The sequence below is a fragment of the Anguilla rostrata genome, chromosome 11 (genome assembly GCF_018555375.3).
Source record: "Anguilla rostrata isolate EN2019 chromosome 11, ASM1855537v3, whole genome shotgun sequence".
Lineage (NCBI taxonomy): Eukaryota > Metazoa > Chordata > Actinopteri > Anguilliformes > Anguillidae > Anguilla > Anguilla rostrata.
Window position 1 is genome coordinate 24,785,456 of NC_057943.1, and position 11,057 is coordinate 24,796,512.

Genomic DNA, 11,057 nt, shown 5'->3' on the forward strand with positions numbered 1-11,057 from the left:
CGGTGTGTAAGAGAGTAACCTCGCGGGGTGTTTGAACACGGTAGTCCATGGTATAAACAGAGATACACAAGTCACCCGGGAAGCAAGTGATGTAGTAAAGTAAGGATATAATAATGTAATTATGCAATTAGTGAGCTGAAAAGCTGTGTGCCCCCCAGGACCTGGTGAATCACACAGCCTCCCTCCATGGGCATGCTCAGTGGAAATGAAAGTCTACAGGTGCTACCTGTGCTCAGATCCGGCCTCTACAGGTACGCTCAGTACCAGCTGAACTCTACACACACTGAGCATGCTCTATGCAAGCTGAACTCTACACGTACTGAGCACGCTCAATGCAAGCTGAACACTACAGGTACCAAACATGAGGAGAGAAAAGAGATATTGGGGAAGACAAAAAGTGTATAAGCATCACATTTTTTAAATTACTATTATTCAACTTGTTTTTTTTTTCTTTCATTCTGAGCACAGAGCTCTACAATATAATTTAAACCTGAATGCATACACACACATACACACACAGAAACAACACACTTGTATGCACACACACACAGTTTGAAGCTGGATGTGGGCACACTCTAAGTAGGCAAACTGAACGTTAACACAGATGTGGGAGAAACTCAGAAGAACAAAAGGAATATCAGACCTCTGGTGGGTGTGTGTGTGTCTACTGTCTTGTCATCCCTGCTCTTTAAATATTGAATACCCCCCACCATGAGGATGTGTAGAAGAGGGGGATGGAGAGGAGGGGGGCAGGAAATAAACGAGAACATGCCCTTCTATCCCTCTCCCCTTCTCCCTGAGGGTCAGTCTGTCTGAGATGAAGAGAACTGGACAGAAGAGAGAGGAGGGGGTGAATCCTTCAGTCACAGACCCCCTAAAGGGTTAATTATTCATCACCCCCCTCCATTCTCCCCTCATCAGTGCAATTTGCCCTAAATTCTCTTAAATTCATAATTCACTATTGGGCAAGTGTTGTTGTATTGCTGTATTAGCAAAAAGCGAGTCCTTTGTGTGTGTGGGGGGGAAGGAGGGGCTTAAATGGTGCTGTGAGTATGCGTGAGTATGTGTGTGTACATGTGTGTGCATGTTTGTGTGTTTGTGTGTATATGTGTGGGATTAAATGGTGCTGTGAATGTATGCATGTGTTTGCCTGGGTGTGCTTGCGTGAGTGTGTGTAAGCATGCATGTGTGTGCGTGTGTGTGCATGCGTGTATTTATGGGTGGCTGTGTGTGTGAGTATGCATAAGTAACCAGTTCAGTATTCACTCAGACACAAATGGACACCAAACCTATGACCTTCCAGTGTTTCTGTGTGACTGATCATATTGGCACATAATCCAACATTCCATTTATTCTAATGCCATTCTGTGTATCCCTACCATCTCTTTCTAATGGCACAGAGCAGGTCCAACTGTTGCCTTAGTATGTCCTGAAAGCAGAGGGCAGTGGTCTCCTGAGGCAGCCTGAGCCAGAGGTAGCGCCTGATTGGCTCCTGACACCAGTGCATCACCATAACCTCTCTGTATTGACTTAGAGCAAGTGCTCAGCGCTCTGTAAGTGCAGAGATGCTCAGTGCCGGCATTGGCCGTATCGACATGCATTGCTATGAGCACTGACAGTGACAGCATTCAGATTGAGTAGAAGAGTATGACAGGGCATCCATTTCCTCTGTCTCTTCTCCCTCTTACTCTTTAAAAGCCTCTCCCACCCCTACCCCCACACCCACCCCCCTCCCTCACAGTGTCAGGGGTTAATATTCCTGACAACAAGCTGAGAAAAAAAACGATTGTCGGGGGGGGGGGGGGTGATATGGGGGAAACAATCCACGCCCCTCCCTCAATCTGTTTCCATGACAACAAGGTCTTCTCAGCATCCCCCACAGACACACGCAAACACGCCCGTGTGCGCTCATATATGCACACGCACGCTCAACACAAACGCGCTGAAAGTCAAGAGGACTTTCTGCAGCCAACACTTTCGCCACACTTTCCCTCCACCTCTCTGTTCCACCTCTCTCACTCTTTCACTCACTCTCTGCCTCTTTCTCTCTCCCAGCCACCATTATTTATTTATCGACGCGTGTTTCCCCTCCGGACACAATAATAACAGATGAATAAAAGAAGTGGTGAATAATTGAAGCCGAGGATGGGCTCGTTAAGAGCCGACAGATTTGGAGCGAGGGAGGAAAAGGGAGGGATGGAGAGGACGAGTGAGAAAGGGACAGAGGAGGGAGATCAAAGGCTATTCTCGGTAATAGCAGTTAATGAGAGAGATGCGGCGGGAGGGGGAGGCAGACGGAACCCGACACAGCCGATGCTGCGGCTCTGGTGTGGCATAACATCCCGGTTAGACCTCAGAGCGTTAGTCAATCTGCCGGGATGTCGGTAAGCCAGAGTCTCGCCCTGCCAGTGCCCACACAGGCAGGCAGCGAGGGAGGCCCGCCTCTCCATCTCCCTGCCTGTTAGACAGGCAGGTGAGGGTATTGATCAGCCAAGCTGTCTGAATTCTCAATCAACCGATCAATGAATCAGATGGTGACCGTTCTCTCGTTCTCTGGTTTGCCACCGAGAATTAAAGCTGAGCTTTCTTTTTTTTGCCTCTACATTTTAGCCTCACTAGGAAAATGCTGAAAGGATGAACTCACCAAAAAGAGGAGGAGAGTGTGTTACTCTTTATTCCCAGCAACAGATGGATGGAGTGATTGCAGTCTATTAATCTGTGGAGACAAATGCAGGAGCTTAAACCAGAGTGATTGTGCTGTCTTTGTCATATGTTTTAAACATATTCATATTGAAAGATAAAGAAGCACAAAGTCAAGGCATATGGTCAACAAAGTCAGCAAAACAACACATGCATAAACACATAATGCATGTGGAAAAGAATAAACCTCCCAAACACACATGCACACGCACACACACGCACAAACACACACACACACGCACGCACACACGCACGCACCCACGCACGCGCACACACACACACACAAACTGAACACCATTCCAGAACCCCAGCAATCAGCTTTATAAAGATTTTTGCAAGAAGTACCAGTAAAACTGGGTCATTGAAACCTTGTTAGTGTCATTAGCTCTCACAGAATTGTCCAATGGACTGGAGGATTTAATTAGAGAAACTGATAAATCCCCATGGACACAAAGGAGACAGCCAGGGCCCCGGTCCGACAGTAAACCGTTTCAAAAGGAGAGACCATGAGGGCTGGCTGCGACAGCCTCAGCAGGAGAGTTTAAATCCAGGGTTGAGATCACCAGATCACTGACCCCTGTTAAAACCGTATCGGCTCTCTCTGACCTCGGTGCGTAGGAGTAGCTGTATTCACTCAAATGGGCTTCAGCAGCCTCAGGGTTTAAACCCCTGTTACTATTGTTGCTCTTGACCGTGTGACTACTCCCGCTGACAAACACTTTATCTAAAAGTAAACAGGCACAAAATCTCACTCCCCTCTTTGTACTGCAGTGTTGAGACAGAGAGAGAGAGAGAGAGAGAGAGAGAGAAGCATGTTGCCATCATAAAGAAAAGCAGCTTGAGCAAATAGGGGCAATCATAACATCATGAAATTATGCGGAAAAAAACATTATGATGTGACCTTTCACTTTCTCTCATTCTCCTTCCCTCTCTTTTGTTTCCATCTCGTTCTGATGGAATGTTTGACCTTCACCCTGCCTCTTTCAAAGCTCCTCACCATCTCTCCTCTTTCCATTTCTGTCTCTCTCAATCTAAAATGCAAATTCAAATGGACCTGTATTGATTTGACAGTAACCACATGTTGTCACTGCATTTAGTTCACAAAGCTCCGTATATACACAGCGTTTGAGAAATTATACATAATGTTTAGGAAAAAAACTTTTTTTAAATTTGGCTCTGCACTACACAATTTTAGGTTTGTAATCAAACAATTCACAAGAGGCTAAATTCTTCGTTTTTATATATGCTTTGGTTTCACCATGTAGAAATTACAGCACTTTTTATATATAGCCCCCCATTTCAGTGTACCATAATGTTTGGGACATATTACAATAAGTCCATGGTTGGAGAGCATAGAGCCAAATCAAAAAAATAAATCAGTCTTTGTCCCATTTATGGAGCATGCTGTATTTGCATGTGTGTTTTTGAGAGAACAAGTTTTGCACAACACAGAAAATCTCTTATAAAATAAAAAATTCTGCTGGTAGCTTTGTAAGGAGTAATTTTTAATGCATGATTCTGAATTCATGTTAGTGTTTTATATTCATTTTTATGCCCATTGCACAACAGCGAGAGAATTATCTTCAGAAGATCTTTCTGGCCTACAGCTCGCAAAGATCAAACAAGATGAAACATCGCAGAAAAAAAGAATGAAAGACACCAGGGACTTCATTTGAGTCTGGACCAAAATAATATATGCCACAAAATGTCAGTGTTGATAAAATAGTTGAACAAAATATGAGTTACCAAAAAGAAGATGGGCAAAAAGGACGATGTCATCACTACGTGAACTATTAAGTGAGGGTACATTACACTTATTTGGCAGACGCTTTTATCCAAAGCGAAGTACAGTAAGTGGGTACTTCAGAGTAAATACATTTCCCGGCTGAATGTGACGACCTCACTTATATTTAATTTGCCACAAGTCAGTAAAATTATTATAAAGCCTTTTCCGAGCTCTGTGACCACAAACAAAAACATCATAGAAGGCACATTCTAGCTTAGCCCAGACACAATGGGGCGTAGTTCTTCATTCAGTGCCAGGATCAGTTTGTTTCGCTGAGCTGATTCAACCTGTTGTCATGTGTCACACGTACAGGCGTGTGCGCCACACGACACATGAAGCGCGGGCGTGCGCTGACCCGGCCTGCCTGCATTATTCAGAGCCAGCTGCGCTCTCGAGGGAGGTGGGGGGGGGGTCAGGCCCCATGCATCCATTATCAGCTCTGGCCGCTCTGAGCTCCTGCAGCAGGGCACCGGTGAATTTAACCGCGTGTTGGTGCAGGAAGCTGGGCCGGGGGCCTACAGGAGGGCAGCGCTGATCCGCTTTGCCGCAGGTGGCGATTTAGAGCTGTGAAGGCAGTGTGGTTTTAAACAGATGGATGCAGCAACTCATGAATTAACTAATTAGGATTGAGAGTGATTCTCAATTCTGCAGTCAGGGAAGCATCTGACTGAAGAGACACATAAATCGAGTGCATTCAGCTCAGCTCCATATTCATTACACTGAATGTTCTGTCTCACTTCCACTTTAATACATATTATGAATATGCAAGAAGGACTGTGGCCAAGGAAAACATTAGCGGCTGTGGACATATGTCTGATTGGCCACACCTTTTCAAGAACATTCATAAACCTAATTATAGAGCCAGATTCACCAACTGAACCTACCTATAGTAAGGGAGCAGAGAGAGTAAGAAACACAGGAGCGTATTTTATGGCTGCTAAAAAAAGATCTGTAGTATAAAATCCAGGTTGAAAAAAGCCTCAGCTACATCCAAAACAGCGAAATGGAACTGTCTCTTTAGCTCAGAAATACATAGGAGGAGCAGCAGGTCTTGCTCAAATGGACACAGGTGAGAGTTGCAGTAGTGCAAACATGAAACGAACACCTGGACTAAGAGTTAAGTTGAGTAGTAGGTAAAGCTGGCTTGAGTAAGAGGTTAAGAGGAGGTGGATTCTGCAGATGTTCTACAGGAACAATCTGCATGCCTAGCATACCGCTATTATGGTATCAGAAGGGGGGAGCAGAGAAAATGTTGTGTCTCATCAATGCAGCAATGTAGCATGGAAGGACAGTACAGAAACAAGAGACTTTCTGTACGGAGAGAAGTGGACCAAGGACCGAACCTTGCGGGACACCTCTTGAGAGGTCCTGAGGTCTCAAAACAAAACAGTTCCTCACCATGCAACCTAAAAAGAGCAACTATCAAGCATGAAGAAAACCAAATAAGACCTGCTGTCTTCCTGCCTACTGTCAAGGTAGCCGGAGCACTGCAGGAGGTGAAGGTCAACTGTGTCAAATGCTGCATAGGGGTTGATGAGAATTAGAATGGCAGAGGGAAAAGCACCTTTGCAGAGTAGAGCTCCTTGCTGACTATAAGGAGGTCTGACTCAGAGAGAAAAGGAGAACGCAGGTTAAAAATTGCATGTTTCTAGGGATTTAAAGAAAAAAGGAAGGAGAGACAGAATGGTAGTCCTGGATGAAAGAGAGTTCAAGTGTGGGTTACTTGAGTGGGGGGTGGGGTGAGTTACACAAGTTTGTTTGAAGACAGCAGGGACACATCCAGGGAAGAGGGATGAGATCACCAGGGAGGAGATGAATGGGAAGATGTCAGGGGAGATGGATGTGGAGACGGGATTTAGAAAGCTCGCTTGCCTTCACTGTAACGTGTGTTTACTGGGAGTAAGGACAGCAATCCCAGATCCAATCTACCCCTTCAACTCCACAGCCTAACCTAATCTACACACATAACTTTACACCCTGACAAAATCTACACTTACGTATAACTCCACACCCTAGCCCCCAACTATACCTTGGGGACCTGTTCACTACTTGCCATGAACCCTGGACCATCAGTAATGAGCAGAAGGATTGGCAGTATGACTGTAGAATACCAGTGCTTCATGCTGCGCAGAATAAATCTCACAGGAATGAGACATTAAAATTCAGAATTTATTGTATGAATGCATGTTTTAATAGTGACAGGGATCTGGATGACAATAATCTGTTTAATAAGGGATAGAGGGATGTGTTTGTGATTATGCCTGTGGCCTGCTCTCGGAGTTCCCACTTCCCCAGCTGTAAAGCCCTCAAAGGTCTTCTGATTTATGGGCTCTTAGTCAATATAATCATACAGGCCACTGGGGTGTTCACGAGCAGAGTCCCCTTAGACACTTAATCCTGGGTGCAAAAGGGTAGAGTGACTGTCTGACACAGAAAATCAGACAAATGAAAGCTGATTTACTGCATGTATCTGCCAGGGGAAATCCTGTCACTAATGAGCAGTTCTGCTTTCCTATGGAGGACTGAAGTAAGATTATAAAGGGGGAACAACACACGTCTGTTTATAGAGGCCTGCAAACATAATATTAAGATAAGCCATGGTCTTACTAAGGGTTAGCTGGATAGTTTTTGGCCATTAAATAGTTTCCTAGACTTTTTTATTTGATGAAAATGACCAATGGTGGTCAGAAAACAAAACAGATTTGGGATTGACTATTCTGAAACGGATGCACACAAGAAAATATCAACGATGGTAAAACGACTAAGATGTGATCAGAACAAATCAAATCAATTTAATTTATACAGTGCTTTTTACACAGAACTGTCACAAGGACAGAAGGAAAATTGGGCAAAAAACAGGCCTGGACCCCCAAAAAACAAGCAAGTGAAGCAAATACATCCCCAATTGGAAGAAAAACACTCAAATGGTGGTGAGAAAAAACTCCCCAATGGGGACAAAAACCTTGGGAGGAAGCTGTCTAAAGAGGGGGAGCTATCCTCAGCTGGCCAGCCTGATTAAAATTCAGGTTCGCATTTACATCTGCTATAATGATCCACCTGGATTTGATTATTGATCTAGACTTGGAGTGCGCATTGGTGTCTACGTTAACCTTGTGGCATTCAATACGCTTTCAAAAATGAATGAAAGAGAATTTACGTGCCTGGAATACACATGAAAAACGGATTGAAAAGCAGCAGCTCAGCTAAATGTGTTCCCCGTGATGAAAGCAGCCGCTAGCAGTCGGGTGAGCTGAAGCGGGCGCGGTGTTCACACGCGCAGACACACACCGGAACCGATGCCTTCACACCGCACCGTCGCTAATGTATCCCAGCGGATTACTCTCACAATGCTCTGAGGCAAAAAATAATGCATTTGGCATAGGCCCCCCTGCTCTCAAAGCAAGTCCATCACTACGGAAAAATACCGTCAACACTAAGTCGCTCTACAGCCAAAAGGATTATGTTCCCCCGAGGGGAGACTGTATCGACAGAACAGTTTTGTCTTTATATGCGCGCAGATTAAAACAGGTGTTCCTCTTTTTGCGAATGTCAGAACGTTTCACTTGAGTGCCATCGACAAATAAGGGGAACTCTTTTACACATAAGAGATTAGTGACTAAAAAACAACAATACTTTGGACCTTTTATCCAACTAAAAAATAGTTGTATTTATATTACTAATTGTGTTGTGTGAGAGTTCTTAGGAACACCGCCATTTAGTAAATGGAGGAATCGGTTTATGGTGTGCATACACCTCCAAGGTGTTTTTCTGTGGAACCCCTGGCAGGCCACACTGTAGTTAAATGTGGCGGTCTGGGTAAATGTCTGACAAGTAAAGTCAGTTTGGAGGGATTTGAATCTATTCAAATTGTCTTTAGTGGGAGAGAACAGGAATTGGTGAAAGACTAATATTCAGCACAGCCCATGTGTGGATTAATACACTAAACAGTGTGTGTGTGTGTGTGTGTGTGTGTGTGTGTGTGTGTCATACAAGCCTCATCTGTGTGTCAGATGCTGTGTATGTTGGCGTGCTGATGTGTCTGTGTGTGCTTGGTCCTGTGTGTTACATTGTGTACTTATGTAAGATATCAATATCCCCCCTCCCCCTCCTTCCCCCCTAATCACCATGGCAACCCCTTGACTCCAGCAGCACACAGCAATATTTCTCCCATCCCCCCTATCCCCCATTGCCCTCTCCTTCTGCATCTCTTCTTCTCTCTACGTCTTCATCTGTCGCTCCTACTCTGTGTGCTTCTCAAAAAATCCCTTTGCCTACAAAATGGCAGAGCTTCTTCATCTTTCACCTCTTCATCAGACCGTATCTCTTCTGCCCACAGAACCCTTTCCTCCCTTCCATCCTCTTTCTCTTTCTCCACCCCTCAATCCCTCCCTGCCTACGTACCTACAACCTTCCTCCTACCCTCTCTCTCTGCTTGTCGTCCCCCTTTCTCTCCCTGCCAAGCATCTTTCTTTTTACCAATCATCCCCTTCTCCCACTCCTCTGCCCATGCTGTGAGCTCATCAAACTAGCCATCACTTTCTCCCCCACTCCCTTCCCTCTATCTCCCACTCGCTCTCTCTTTTCTTTCTCTTTCTTCTTCTAACCTGGAGAAACAGTACTTCTCTGAGCTTCTCTGGCACAGTGTACATGGAAATAGTGTATCTGAATATTGTGAAATTTAGGACGAAACTGTTTTTGAATCAAAGTCCAATATGGTAAAAACAAGTGTGAAAACAGCACATGTACAAATGAACTGATGATAACTTCAGTTGAAGAAGTTGGTGCAATTAGAACATAATTTCTTTGATTTTGAAAGCTACAGCATTATTTAATTTGATTTGCACTCATCATATAAAAATTACAAAATAGAAATACACTTACTTAGAAATAGAAAATACAAGGAGGACTACTGTGAAAATGAGATGTTAAAATGAGAAACAATCTGTAAAGTATTGAGTGCAAGGATTACCCATTAAGCCAGCAATAGCTGGCTCATTTTCAATGGGGTCCTACACTGGACTATTGACATAACTAAATATACAACAAATATACAAATCTGGATCTGTACATTTAAAAATGTCTACAATACAAAGACACGCACGCATTAACTTTCATACTGTAGGAGTTGATAGACGGTCAGGGGATTTAAGTTTCTCAACAATTCTAATATTTAGCTGTGAGCGGGGGATTTTTGTGGAGGCGAAGAGCTTACATTCTGAACCCTGGCCTCCCACTCCACGCTCCAGTGACACCAGCACACCGCTAAAAGCCCGATCCTCTAATTGGGCAACGCGCTGGCGGGAAGCTCTTTCACCCAACAACGGTACGAAGGCACGGTCAACACAGCCGTCACCTTCATTAGCCTCGGGAAGAAAAAACAGAGAATATTTCACAACCTCAGCTGACCTGGCTGCGGATGCAAATTGGCCCGTTTAATAAAAGCGTTTAGACTCAGGTCAGCTCCAGCACGCTTCCTATAAATCCTATTATCTTCTTTTTTTCACAAGAACACGTTTTTCACGGTTTGCCTCCGTCACAGCTGACGGATAATTCCCAGGGTCTCACCTCAGAACTGGAACTGTGAAAATAGTGCCTAGCCTGGCTCTGCAAATCGGGCAGGCACCCTGGGTAATGTTAGTCATCAAATATCCGCTGAATGTGTAAATTTGAATCATTATAAACATGATAACTATTAACATCTCAGCCTGGTTTCACTAAGGAACTGTCTGCTGCATGTCAATGAGCCGATCGCTGATTGGTTGTTTGCCTAAAGAAGGCATGGCTTTTGAAAACTCAAACCTGCCTCCAGGGTTCCTTCAGGCATGTTTTGAATGGGTGGACTCTGAAAGTACATACATTTACATTTTTCCTTTCTCACAAATTTGATTTCATCAAAAAAAATGGATATGAAAAACACACCATCATATTAATCTGTATGCCTGTATCCTAAATGAGTTTGGAAAGTGATAAATGGTGTTTGTAACTTATCTGTGTGTTTTATCTGTCTGTGCAGTGGAGTTCCTGCCGTTCTGTCTGAAGCCGCCAGGCGAAGCTTCACATGGTGACATGACACACATTACACAGCGCTGCTAGCATTGCAACGATGGCACAGCCAAGGATGCCGCATTGACATTATCATATAACTGAGATACTCATTTTACAGTGAGAACATTACACAGTTTCTGTCAGTACGTCAGTGTGTTTATCCATTTGCATATCAAAATAGCTTTTTGCTCATCTTTTTCCTCCCTCACTTAATTTTCTGTTCTCGTCAGCAGTTTCCTTATCTCTCTCTTTCTCGCTCGCCTTTCCCCTCCCTCTCCCTCTTCTCTCCCCTCTCTCTGTCTAAGTCCAGCCGTGTCCAATTCTATTCTGTCTCCCTTTGGTTATAGGAAATGACAGCCAGACTTTGAGCAGGGACAACATGGCAGCATTGACCTTTCCCTCTAGCGCACACACAGATACACATACACACACACAAAAATATACACACACAAACACACAAACACACATACACACATACACACACACACACACACAAACACAAAAACATACACACGCACAAACACAC

General features: G+C 44.3%; 1 protein-coding gene across 6 annotated transcripts in view; it reads right to left on the reverse strand.

Moving 5' to 3' along the window:
• l1cama (L1 cell adhesion molecule, paralog a) overlaps window positions 1-11,057 on the reverse strand; it is a 50,099-nt gene that overhangs the window by 26,994 nt on the left and 12,048 nt on the right. For 5 of the 6 annotated variants that reach the window (XM_064298911.1, XM_064298908.1, XM_064298909.1 and 2 more), the window contains exon 2: window positions 2,645-2,716. The gene's annotated coding sequence lies outside the window, so the exon portion shown is untranslated. Of the gene's footprint in view, window positions 1-2,644; window positions 2,717-9,698; window positions 9,850-11,057 lie in introns of all 6 variants that reach the window. The other variant, XM_064298910.1, reaches the window with a different exon arrangement.